We start from the raw sequence: 10,220 nt of genomic DNA, 5'->3' as shown, positions 1-10,220 counted from the left end.
TGCCCTGGAGGTCTGCTATCCAGCCCTGGAGGTCTGCTATCCAGCCCTGGAGGTCTGCCTGCCTGCCTGTTAGCCCTGGAGGTCTGCTATCCAGCCCTGGTAGCAGCACTGCCTGCCCTGGAGATCTGCTATCCAGCCCTGGAGGTCTGCCTGCCTGCCCTGGCAGCAGCACTGCCTGCCCTGGAGGTCTGCTATCCAGCCCTGGAGGTCTGCTATCCAGCCCTGGAGGTCAGCCTGTTAGCCCTGGAGGTCTGCCTGCCTGCCCTGGAGGTCTGCCTGCCTGCCTGTTAGCCCTGGAGGTCAGCCTGTTAGCCCTGGAGGTCTGCTATCCAGCCCTGGTAGCAGCACTGCCTGCCCTGGAGATCTGCTATCCAGCCCTGGAGGTCTGCCTGCCTGCCCTGGCAGCAGCACTGCCTGCCCTGGAGGTCAGCCTGCCAGCCCTGGAGGTCTGCCTTCCAGCCCTGGAGGTCTGCCTGTTAGCCCTGGAGGTCTGCTATCCAGCCCTGGTAGCAGCACTGCCTGCCCTGGAGGTCTGCCGGCCTGCCCTGGAGGTCTGCCTGCCTGCCCTGGAGGTCTGCCTGCCTGCCTGTTAGCCCTGGAGGTCTGCCTGCCTGCCCTGGAGGTCTGCCTGTTAGCCCTGGAGGTCTGCTATCCAGCCCTGGTAGCAGCACTGCCTGCCCTGGAGGTCAGCTATCCAGCCCTGGAGGTCTGCCTGCCTGCCTGTTAGCCCTGGTAGCAGCACTGCCTGCCCTGGAGGTCTGCCTGCCTGCCCTGGCAGCAGCACTGCCTGCCCTGGAGGTCTGCTATCCAGCCCTGGAGGTCTGCTATCCAGCCCTGGAGGTCTGCCTGCCTGCCCTGGCAGCAGCACTGCCTGCCCTGGAGGTCTGCCTGCCTGCCCTGGAGGTCTGCCTGCCTGCCATCCAGCCCTGGAGGTCTGCTATCCAGCCCTGGTAGCAGCACTGCCTGCCCTGGAGGTCTGCCTGCCTGCCCTGGAGGTCTGCCTGCCTGCCCTGGAGGTCTGCTATCCAGCCCTGGAGGTCTGCCTGCCTGCCTGTTAGCCCTGGAGGTCTGCCTGCCTGCCTGCCTGCCTGCCTGCCTGCCTGCCCTGGAGGTCTGCCTGCCTGCCTGTTAGCCCTGGAGGTCAGCCTGTTAGCCCTGGAGGTCTGCTATCCAGCCCTGGAGGTCTGCCTGCCTGCCCTGGAGGTCTGCTATCCAGCCCTGGAGGTCTGCCTGCCTGCCCTGGAGCTCTGCCTGCCTGCCCTGGAGCTCTGCCTGCCTGCCCTGGAGGTCTGCCTGTTAGCCCTGGAGGTCAGCCTGTTAGCCCTGGAGGTCTGCTATCCAGCCCTGGAGGTCTGCCTGCCTGCCCTGGAGGTCTGCTATCCAGCCCTGGAGGTCTGCCTGTTAGCCCTGGAGGTCTGCTATCCAGCCCTGGAGGTCTGCCTGTTAGCCCTGGAGGTCTGCTATCCAGCCCTGGAGGTCTGCCTGCCAGCCCTGGAGGTCTGCTATCCAGCCCTGGAGGTCTGCCTGTTAGCCCTGGAGGTCTGCTATCCAGCCCTGGAGGTCTGCTATCCAGCCCTGGTAGCAGCACTGCCTGCCCTGGAGGTCTGCTATCCAGCCCTGGAGGTCTGCCTGCCTGCCCTGGTAGCAGCACTGCCTGCCCTGGAGGTCTGCCGGCCTGCCCTGGAGGTCTGCCTGCCTGCCCTGGAGGTCTGCCTGCCTGCCTGTTAGCCCTGGAGGTCTGCTATCCAGCCCTGGAGGTCTGCCTGCCAGCCCTGGAGGTCTGCTATCCAGCCCTGGAGGTCTGCCTGTTAGCCCTGGAGGTCTGCTATCCAGCCCTGGAGGTCTGCCTGCCTGCCTGTTAGCCCTGGAGGTCAGCCTGTTAGCCCTGGAGGTCTGCCTGCCTGCCCTGGTAGCAGCACTGCCTGCCTGCCTGCCTGCCTGCCTGCCCTGGAGGTCAGCCTGCCAGCCCTGGAGGTCTGCTATCCAGCCCTGGTAGCAGCACTGCCTGCCCTGGAGGTCTGCCTGCCTGCCCTGGAGGTCAGCCTGTTAGCCCTGGAGGTCTGCCTTCCAGCCCTGGAGGTCTGCCTGTTAGCCCTGGAGGTCTGCTATCCAGCCCTGGTAGCAGCACTGCCTGCCCTGGAGGTCTGCTATCCAGCCCTGGAGGTCTGCCTGCCTGCCTGTTAGCCCTGGTAGCAGCACTGCCTGCCCTGGAGGTCTGCCTGCCTGCCCTGGCAGCAGCACTGCCTGCCCTGGAGGTCTGCTATCCAGCCCTGGAGGTCTGCCTGTTAGCCCTGGAGGTCTGCTATCCAGCCCTGGAGGTCTGCCTGTTAGCCCTGGAGGTCTGCTATCCAGCCCTGGAGGTCTGCCTGCCAGCCCTGGAGGTCTGCTATCCAGCCCTGGAGGTCTGCCTGTTAGCCCTGGAGGTCTGCTATCCAGCCCTGGAGGTCTGCTATCCAGCCCTGGTAGCAGCACTGCCTGCCCTGGAGGTCTGCTATCCAGCCCTGGAGGTCTGCCTGCCTGCCCTGGTAGCAGCACTGCCTGCCCTGGAGGTCTGCCGGCCTGCCCTGGAGGTCTGCCTGCCTGCCCTGGAGGTCTGCCTGCCTGCCTGTTAGCCCTGGAGGTCTGCTATCCAGCCCTGGAGGTCTGCCTGCCAGCCCTGGAGGTCTGCTATCCAGCCCTGGAGGTCTGCCTGTTAGCCCTGGAGGTCTGCTATCCAGCCCTGGAGGTCTGCCTGCCTGCCTGTTAGCCCTGGAGGTCAGCCTGTTAGCCCTGGAGGTCTGCCTGCCTGCCCTGGTAGCAGCACTGCCTGCCTGCCTGCCTGCCTGCCTGCCCTGGAGGTCAGCCTGCCAGCCCTGGAGGTCTGCTATCCAGCCCTGGTAGCAGCACTGCCTGCCCTGGAGGTCTGCCTGCCTGCCCTGGAGGTCAGCCTGTTAGCCCTGGAGGTCTGCCTTCCAGCCCTGGAGGTCTGCCTGTTAGCCCTGGAGGTCTGCTATCCAGCCCTGGTAGCAGCACTGCCTGCCCTGGAGGTCTGCTATCCAGCCCTGGAGGTCTGCCTGCCTGCCTGTTAGCCCTGGTAGCAGCACTGCCTGCCCTGGAGGTCTGCCTGCCTGCCCTGGCAGCAGCACTGCCTGCCCTGGAGGTCTGCTATCCAGCCCTGGAGGTCTGCCTGTTAGCCCTGGAGGTCTGCTATCCAGCCCTGGTAGCAGCACTGCCTGCCCTGGAGGTCTGCTATCCAGCCCTGGAGGTCTGCCTGCCTGCCCTGGTAGCAGCACTGCCAGCCCTGGAGGTCTGCTATCCAGCCCTGGAGGTCTGCCTGCCTGCCCTGGAGGTCTGCTATCCAGCCCTGGAGGTCTGCTATCCAGCCCTGGTAGCAGCACTGCCTGCCCTGGAGGTCTGCTATCCAGCCCTGGAGGTCTGCCTGCCTGCCTGTTAGCCCTGGAGGTCAGCCTGTTAGCCCTGGAGGTCTGCCTGCCTGCCCTGGAGGTCTGCTATCCAGCCCTGGTAGCAGCACTGCCTGCCCTGGAGGTCTGCCTGCCTGCCCTGGAGGTCTGCCTGTTAGCCCTGGAGGTCTGCTATCCAGCCCTGGAGGTCTGCCTGCCTGCCCTGGAGGTCTGCCTGCCTGCCCTGGAGGTCTGCTATCCAGCCCTGGAGGTCTGCCTGCCTGCCTGTTAGCCCTGGAGGTCTGCCTGCCTGCCCTGGAGGTCTGCCTGCCTGCCTTCCAGCCCTGCCTGCCTGCCTGCCTGCCCTGGAGGTCAGCCTTCCAGCCCTGGCAGCACGGCCTACCAGCCTGCCAGCCTGCCCTCCCCAGCCACACAGCCCTGCCTGCCTGCCCTGGAGGTCAGCCTTCCAGCCCTGGAGGTCTGCCTGCCTGCCTTCCAGCCCTGCCTGCCTGCCTGCCTGCCCTGGAGGTCAGCCTTCCAGCCCTGGCAGCACGGCCTACCAGCCTGCCAGCCTGCCCTCCCCAGCCACACAGCCCTGCCTGCCTGCCCTGGAGGTCAGCCTTCCAGCCCTGGAGGTCTGCCTGCCTGCCTTCCAGCCCTGCCTGCCTGCCTGCCTGCCCTGGAGGTCAGCCTGCCTGCCTGCTGCTGCTAGGCCGCTGCCCCGAGCCGCCGACCCCATCGACAGGAACACGAGAGAGTTTACAAGCGAGAGGAGGCCACATATTCGACACCTCTCGTGCTCGTTTTAGGGTCCTCTCCAGTCTGTTTGGACGTGTGTTATTCTGAATCTGCTGCTTTAACTCAAGGGATTCTGTCGTGATTGATGCCTTGTACTTCGCTGTATGTTTGCACTGGTGTTGTAAGTCGCCCTCTGTAAGATCATCATTTATTATCTGCCAAGAAATAAAGATCATCATAATGTTCCCCAACTTTCAGCTTCTGGGGAGTTTGTTCCAGAGTGTGACGACTCTCTCTCTATCACCATCTCTCTCTCTATCTCCATCTCTCTATCACCATCTCTCTCTCTCTATCTCTATCTCTCTATCACCATCTCTCTCTCTATCTCCATCTCTCTCTATCTCCATCTCTCTCTATCTCCATCTCTCTATCTCCACCTCTCTCTCCCTCTCCACCTCTCTCTCTCTATCTCTCCCTCTCTCTATCTCTCCCTCTCTCTATCTCTCCCTCTCTCTCACTGTGTGTGTGTGTGTGTGTGTGTACAGCAGTGTCCCTAGACGAGAGAGAGATCCCTAGACGGGGAAATTACTTTCAAACTGCAGTACCGAAATGTGTCCGTTAGATGGCAGCATGCACCAAGGAATGAAGGAAAGTGCAAAACAAAATGAAAAGGCACATCGCCTGGGCCAAAAATAATCGTAACAAATCAACGGGGGCATTTCTCGGAAAACTAACACCGGGGCAGTGCTCAGGGGGGTCCCACCTCGTGGCCACCCGGTTTGGGGGGCCATCGGGGCCGGCTGAAGAATCGCCCATACTCTGCCATAGGCAGCCCACGGTCCATCCGATCAGAGCAATGCCGGGCGGCCGGCAACCTATGGATCATAACACATCAACGGAGGCATGATAAGAGCATCTTTTATTATCTGCCAAGAAATATAGACCATCACAATGTTCCCCAACTTTCAGCTTCTACCACATCGCTGGGGAGTTTATTCCACTGTGTGACTACTCTCTCTCTCTCTGTGTGTGTGTGTGTGTGTGTGTGTGTGTGTGTGTGTGTGTGTGTGTGTGTGTGTGTGTGTGCAGCAGTGTCTCCGGTTTTCCTTTTGGAATGCCTTGAAGCCGGGGGGGCTTTGCACTCATGAGAACATAGGGTGTCCTTGCCCTCCTTTCGCAGCCCAGGGCATTGAGAGATCCCTAGACGGGGAAATTACTTTCAAACTGCAGTACCGAAATGTGTCCGTTAGATGGTAGCATGCACCAAGGAATGAAGGAAAGTGCAAAACAAAATGAAAAGGCACATCGCCTGGGCGAAAAATAATCATAACAAATCAACGGGGGCATTTCTCGGAAAACTAACACCGGGGCAGTGCTCAGGGGGGTCCCACCTCGTGGCCACCCGGTTTGGGGGGCGATCGGGGCCGGTTCCGAAAATCGCTAAATCTCCCATAGCCAGCCCACGCTCCATCCGATAGAGCAATGCCGGGCGGCCGGCCGGCAACTACGGATCATAACAAATCAACGGGGGCATTTCTCGGAAAACTAACACCGGGGCAGTGCTCAGGGGGGTCCCACCTCGTGGCCACCCGGTTTGGGGGGCGATCGGGGCCGGTTCCGAAAATCGCTAAATCTCCCATAGCCAGCCCACGCTCCATCCGATAGAGCAATGCCGGGCGGCCGGCCGGCAACTACGGATCATAACAAATCAACGGGGGCATTTCTCGGAAAACTAACACCGGGGCAGTGCTCAGGGGGGTCCCACCTCGTGGCCACCCGGTTTGGGGGGCGATCGGGGCCGGTTCCGAAAATCGCTAAATCTCCCATAGCCAGCCCACGCTCCATCCGATAGAGCAATGCCGGGCGGCCGGCCGGCAACTACGGATCATAACAAATCAACGGGGGCATTTCTCGGAAAACTAACACCGGGGCAGTGCTCAGGGGGGTCCCACCTCGTGGCCACCCGGTTTGGGGGGCGATCGGGGCCGGTTCCGAAAATCGCTAAATCTCCCATAGCCAGCACACGCTCCATCCGATAGAGCAATGCCGGGCGGCCGGCCGGCAACTACGGATCATAACAAATCAACGGGGGCATTTCTCGGAAAACTAACACCGGGGCAGTGCTCAGGGGGGTCCCACCTCGTGGCCACCCGGTTTGGGGGGCGATCGGGGCCGGTTCCGAAAATCGCTAAATCTCCCATAGCCAGCCCACGCTCCATCCGATAGAGCAATGCCGGGCGGCCGGCCGGCAACTACGGATCATAACAAATCAACGGGGGCATTTCTCGGAAAACTAACACCGGGGCAGTGCTCAGGGGGGTCCCACCTCGTGGCCACCCGGTTTGGGGGGCGATCGGGGCCGGTTCCGAAAATCGCTAAATCTCCCATAGCCAGCACACGCTCCATCCGATAGAGCAATGCCGGGCGGCCGGCCGGCAACTACGGATCATAACAAATCAACGGGGGCATTTCTCCGAAAACTAACACCGGGGCAGTGCTCAGGGGGCTCCCAGCTATCAGCCACCCTATCCCGGGACCGATGGGAGCACTTTAAAATTTTCGAGTCAGGGGACCAGACGGCCGAGTGAAAAACTTTGAAAAATATTCTATCTCCTCACTCCCATTGACTTTACATTAGGGCGACCAGGCGGCCGGCGGAAAAAAAATCATAACAAATCAACGGGGGCATTTCTCCGAAAACTAACACCGGGGCAGTGCTCAGGGGGCTCCCAGCTATCAGCCACCCTATCCCGGGACCGATGGGAGCACTTTAAAATTTTCGAGTCAGGGGACCAGACGGCCGAGTGAAAAACTTTGAAAAATATTCTATCTCCTCACTCCCATTGACTTTACATTAGGGCGACCAGGCGGCCGGCGGAAAAAAAATCATAACAAATCAACGGGGGCATTTCTCCGAAAACTAACACCGGGGCAGTGCTCAGGGGGCTCCCAGCTATCAGCCACCCTATCCCGGGACCGATGGGAGCACTTTAAAATTTTCGAGTCAGGGGACCAGACGGCCGAGTGAAAAACTTTGAAAAATATTCTATCTCCTCACTCCCATTGACTTTACATTAGGGCGACCAGGCGGCCGGCGGAAAAAAAATCATAACAAATCAACGGGGGCATTTCTCGGAAAACTAACACCGGGGCAGTGCTCAGGGGGCTCCCAGCTATCAGCCACCCTATCCCGGGACCGATGGGAGCACTTTAAAATTTTCGAGTCAGGGGACCAGACGGCCGAGTGAAAAACTTTGAAAAATATTCTATCTCCTCACTCCCATTGACTTTACATTAGGGCGACCAGGCGGCCGGCGGAAAAAAAATCATAACAAATCAACGGGGGCATTTCTCCGAAAACTAACACCGGGGCAGTGCTCAGGGGGCTCCCAGCTATCAGCCACCCTATCCCGGGACCGATGGGAGCACTTTAAAATTTTCGAGTCAGGGGACCAGACGGCCGAGTGAAAAACTTTGAAAAATATTCTATCTCCTCACTCCCATTGACTTTACATTAGGGCGACCAGGCGGCCGGCGGAAAAAAAATCATAACAAATCAACGGGGGCATTTCTCCGAAAACTAACACCGGGGCAGTGCTCAGGGGGCTCCCAGCTATCAGCCACCCTATCCCGGGACCGATGGGAGCACTTTAAAATTTTCGAGTCAGGGGACCAGACGGCCGAGTGAAAAACTTTGAAAAATATTCTATCTCCTCACTCCCATTGACTTTACATTAGGGCGACCAGGCGGCCGGCGGAAAAAAAATCATAACAAATCAACGGGGGCATTTCTCCGAAAACTAACACCGGGGCAGTGCTCAGGGGGCTCCCAGCTATCAGCCACCCTATCCCGGGACCGATGGGAGCACTTTAAAATTTTCGAGTCAGGGGACCAGACGGCCGAGTGAAAAACTTTGAAAAATATTCTATCTCCTCACTCCCATTGACTTTACATTAGGGCGACCAGGCGGCCGGCGGAAAAAAAATCATAACAAATCAACGGGGGCATTTCTCCGAAAACTAACACCGGGGCAGTGCTCAGGGGGCTCCCAGCTATCAGCCACCCTATCCCGGGACCGATGGGAGCACTTTAAAATTTTCGAGTCAGGGGACCAGACGGCCGAGTGAAAAACTTTGAAAAATATTCTATCTCCTCACTCCCATTGACTTTACATTAGGGCGACCAGGCGGCCGGCGGAAAAAAAATCATAACAAATCAACGGGGGCATTTCTCCGAAAACTAACACCGGGGCAGTGCTCAGGGGGCTCCCAGCTATCAGCCACCCTATCCCGGGACCGATGGGAGCACTTTAAAATTTTCGAGTCAGGGGACCAGACGGCCGAGTGAAAAACTTTGAAAAATATTCTATCTCCTCACTCCCATTGACTTTACATTAGGGCGACCAGGCGGCCGGCGGAAAAAAAATCATAACAAATCAACGGGGGCATTTCTCCGAAAACTAACACCGGGGCAGTGCTCAGGGGGCTCCCAGCTATCAGCCACCCTATCCCGGGACCGATGGGAGCACTTTAAAATTTTCGAGTCAGGGGACCAGACGGCCGAGTGAAAAACTTTGAAAAATATTCTATCTCCTCACTCCCATTGACTTTACATTAGGGCGACCAGGCGGCCGGCGGAAAAAAAATCATAACAAATCAACGGGGGCATTTCTCCGAAAACTAACACCGGGGCAGTGCTCAGGGGGCTCCCAGCTATCAGCCACCCTATCCCGGGACCGATGGGAGCACTTTAAAATTTTCGAGTCAGGGGACCAGACGGCCGAGTGAAAAACTTTGAAAAATATTCTATCTCCTCACTCCCATTGACTTTACATTAGGGCGACCAGGCGGCCGGCGGAAAAAAAATCATAACAAATCAACGGGGGCATTTCTCCGAAAACTAACACCGGGGCTGTGCTCAGGGGGCTCCCAGCTATCAGCCCCCCGGGTCTGGGGGCATTGTTTTTCTTTTTAATCATTTTGAGCATTTCCCCCAGTTTAGAGATGTGTGCCCCTAGACAACCCATTGAGAATAACTATGAAATGTTCTGAAGTTTTGATTTTCAAATGTCGGTGAAAATTGAAAAACGTCATATATTCTTCAAAGGAAGCATGGGGCGATGGTAGGGAGAGTCCCCGCAGCGTGCCTCGGCGGCGATGGGAGCGTTTTCGATGTCCCCGTCCCCCCCCCATAGGGATAGAAGGGGAGTTAGGTGACCAGGCGTCCCGGGTCCCAAAAATCGAAAAATTAATATAGAATGCTTTTTAATCCAGAAATAAAGTAGGGGGCAGTCCTGGTGAGAGTCCCAGCCACAGCCCCAGTGTGTTTTGGAGCCGTTTGGGGCCGGGTGAAAAACTTTGAAAAATGTTCTATCTCCTCACTCCCATTGACTTTGCATTAGGGCGACCAGGCGGCCGGCGGGAAAACAATCATAACAAATCAACGGAGGCATTTCTCCGAAAACTAACACCGGGGCAGTGCTCAGGGGGCTCCCAGCTATCAGCCACCCTATCCCGGGACCGATGGGAGCACTTTAAAATTTTCGAGTTAGGGGACCAGGCGGCCGAGTGAAAAACTTTGAAAAATTTTCTATCTCCTCACTCCCATTGACTTTGCATTAGGGCGACCAGGCGGCCGGCGGAAAAAAAATCATAACAAATCAACGGGGGCATTTCTCCGAAAACTAACACCGGGGCAGTGCTCAGGGGGCTCCCAGCTATCAGCCACCCTATCCCGGGACCGATGGGAGCACTTTAAAATTTTCGAGTTAGGGGACCAGGCGGCCGAGTGAAAAACTTAGAAAAATTTTCTATCTCCCCTAGGTGACCAGGCAGCCGGAGCTGATTTTTCTGACCCCTAAAACAATTATTAAAAGGTATTTTTTCGCCAAACTAAGACTTTTAAAATTCAAATAGGATGATTATCTACTGCCCCAGTGGGTTTTTGAACCATTTTAAGCCTTTTTGACAGTTTTCATTTTTCCCCCATTGACTTCAATGGGAGTTAGGTGACCAGTCCTCCGACTTTTGAACCTCTCCTGGGGGGGCTGTGAGCCCCCGATTTCTTTGCAAAGCACGTCATTCGATTCGTCTCAGTCCCCT

Source organism: Amia ocellicauda, unplaced genomic scaffold, assembly GCF_036373705.1.
Source record: "Amia ocellicauda isolate fAmiCal2 unplaced genomic scaffold, fAmiCal2.hap1 HAP1_SCAFFOLD_70, whole genome shotgun sequence".
NCBI classification, from domain to species: domain Eukaryota; kingdom Metazoa; phylum Chordata; class Actinopteri; order Amiiformes; family Amiidae; genus Amia; species Amia ocellicauda.
Note: the sequence above shows the minus strand (reverse complement) of the source record.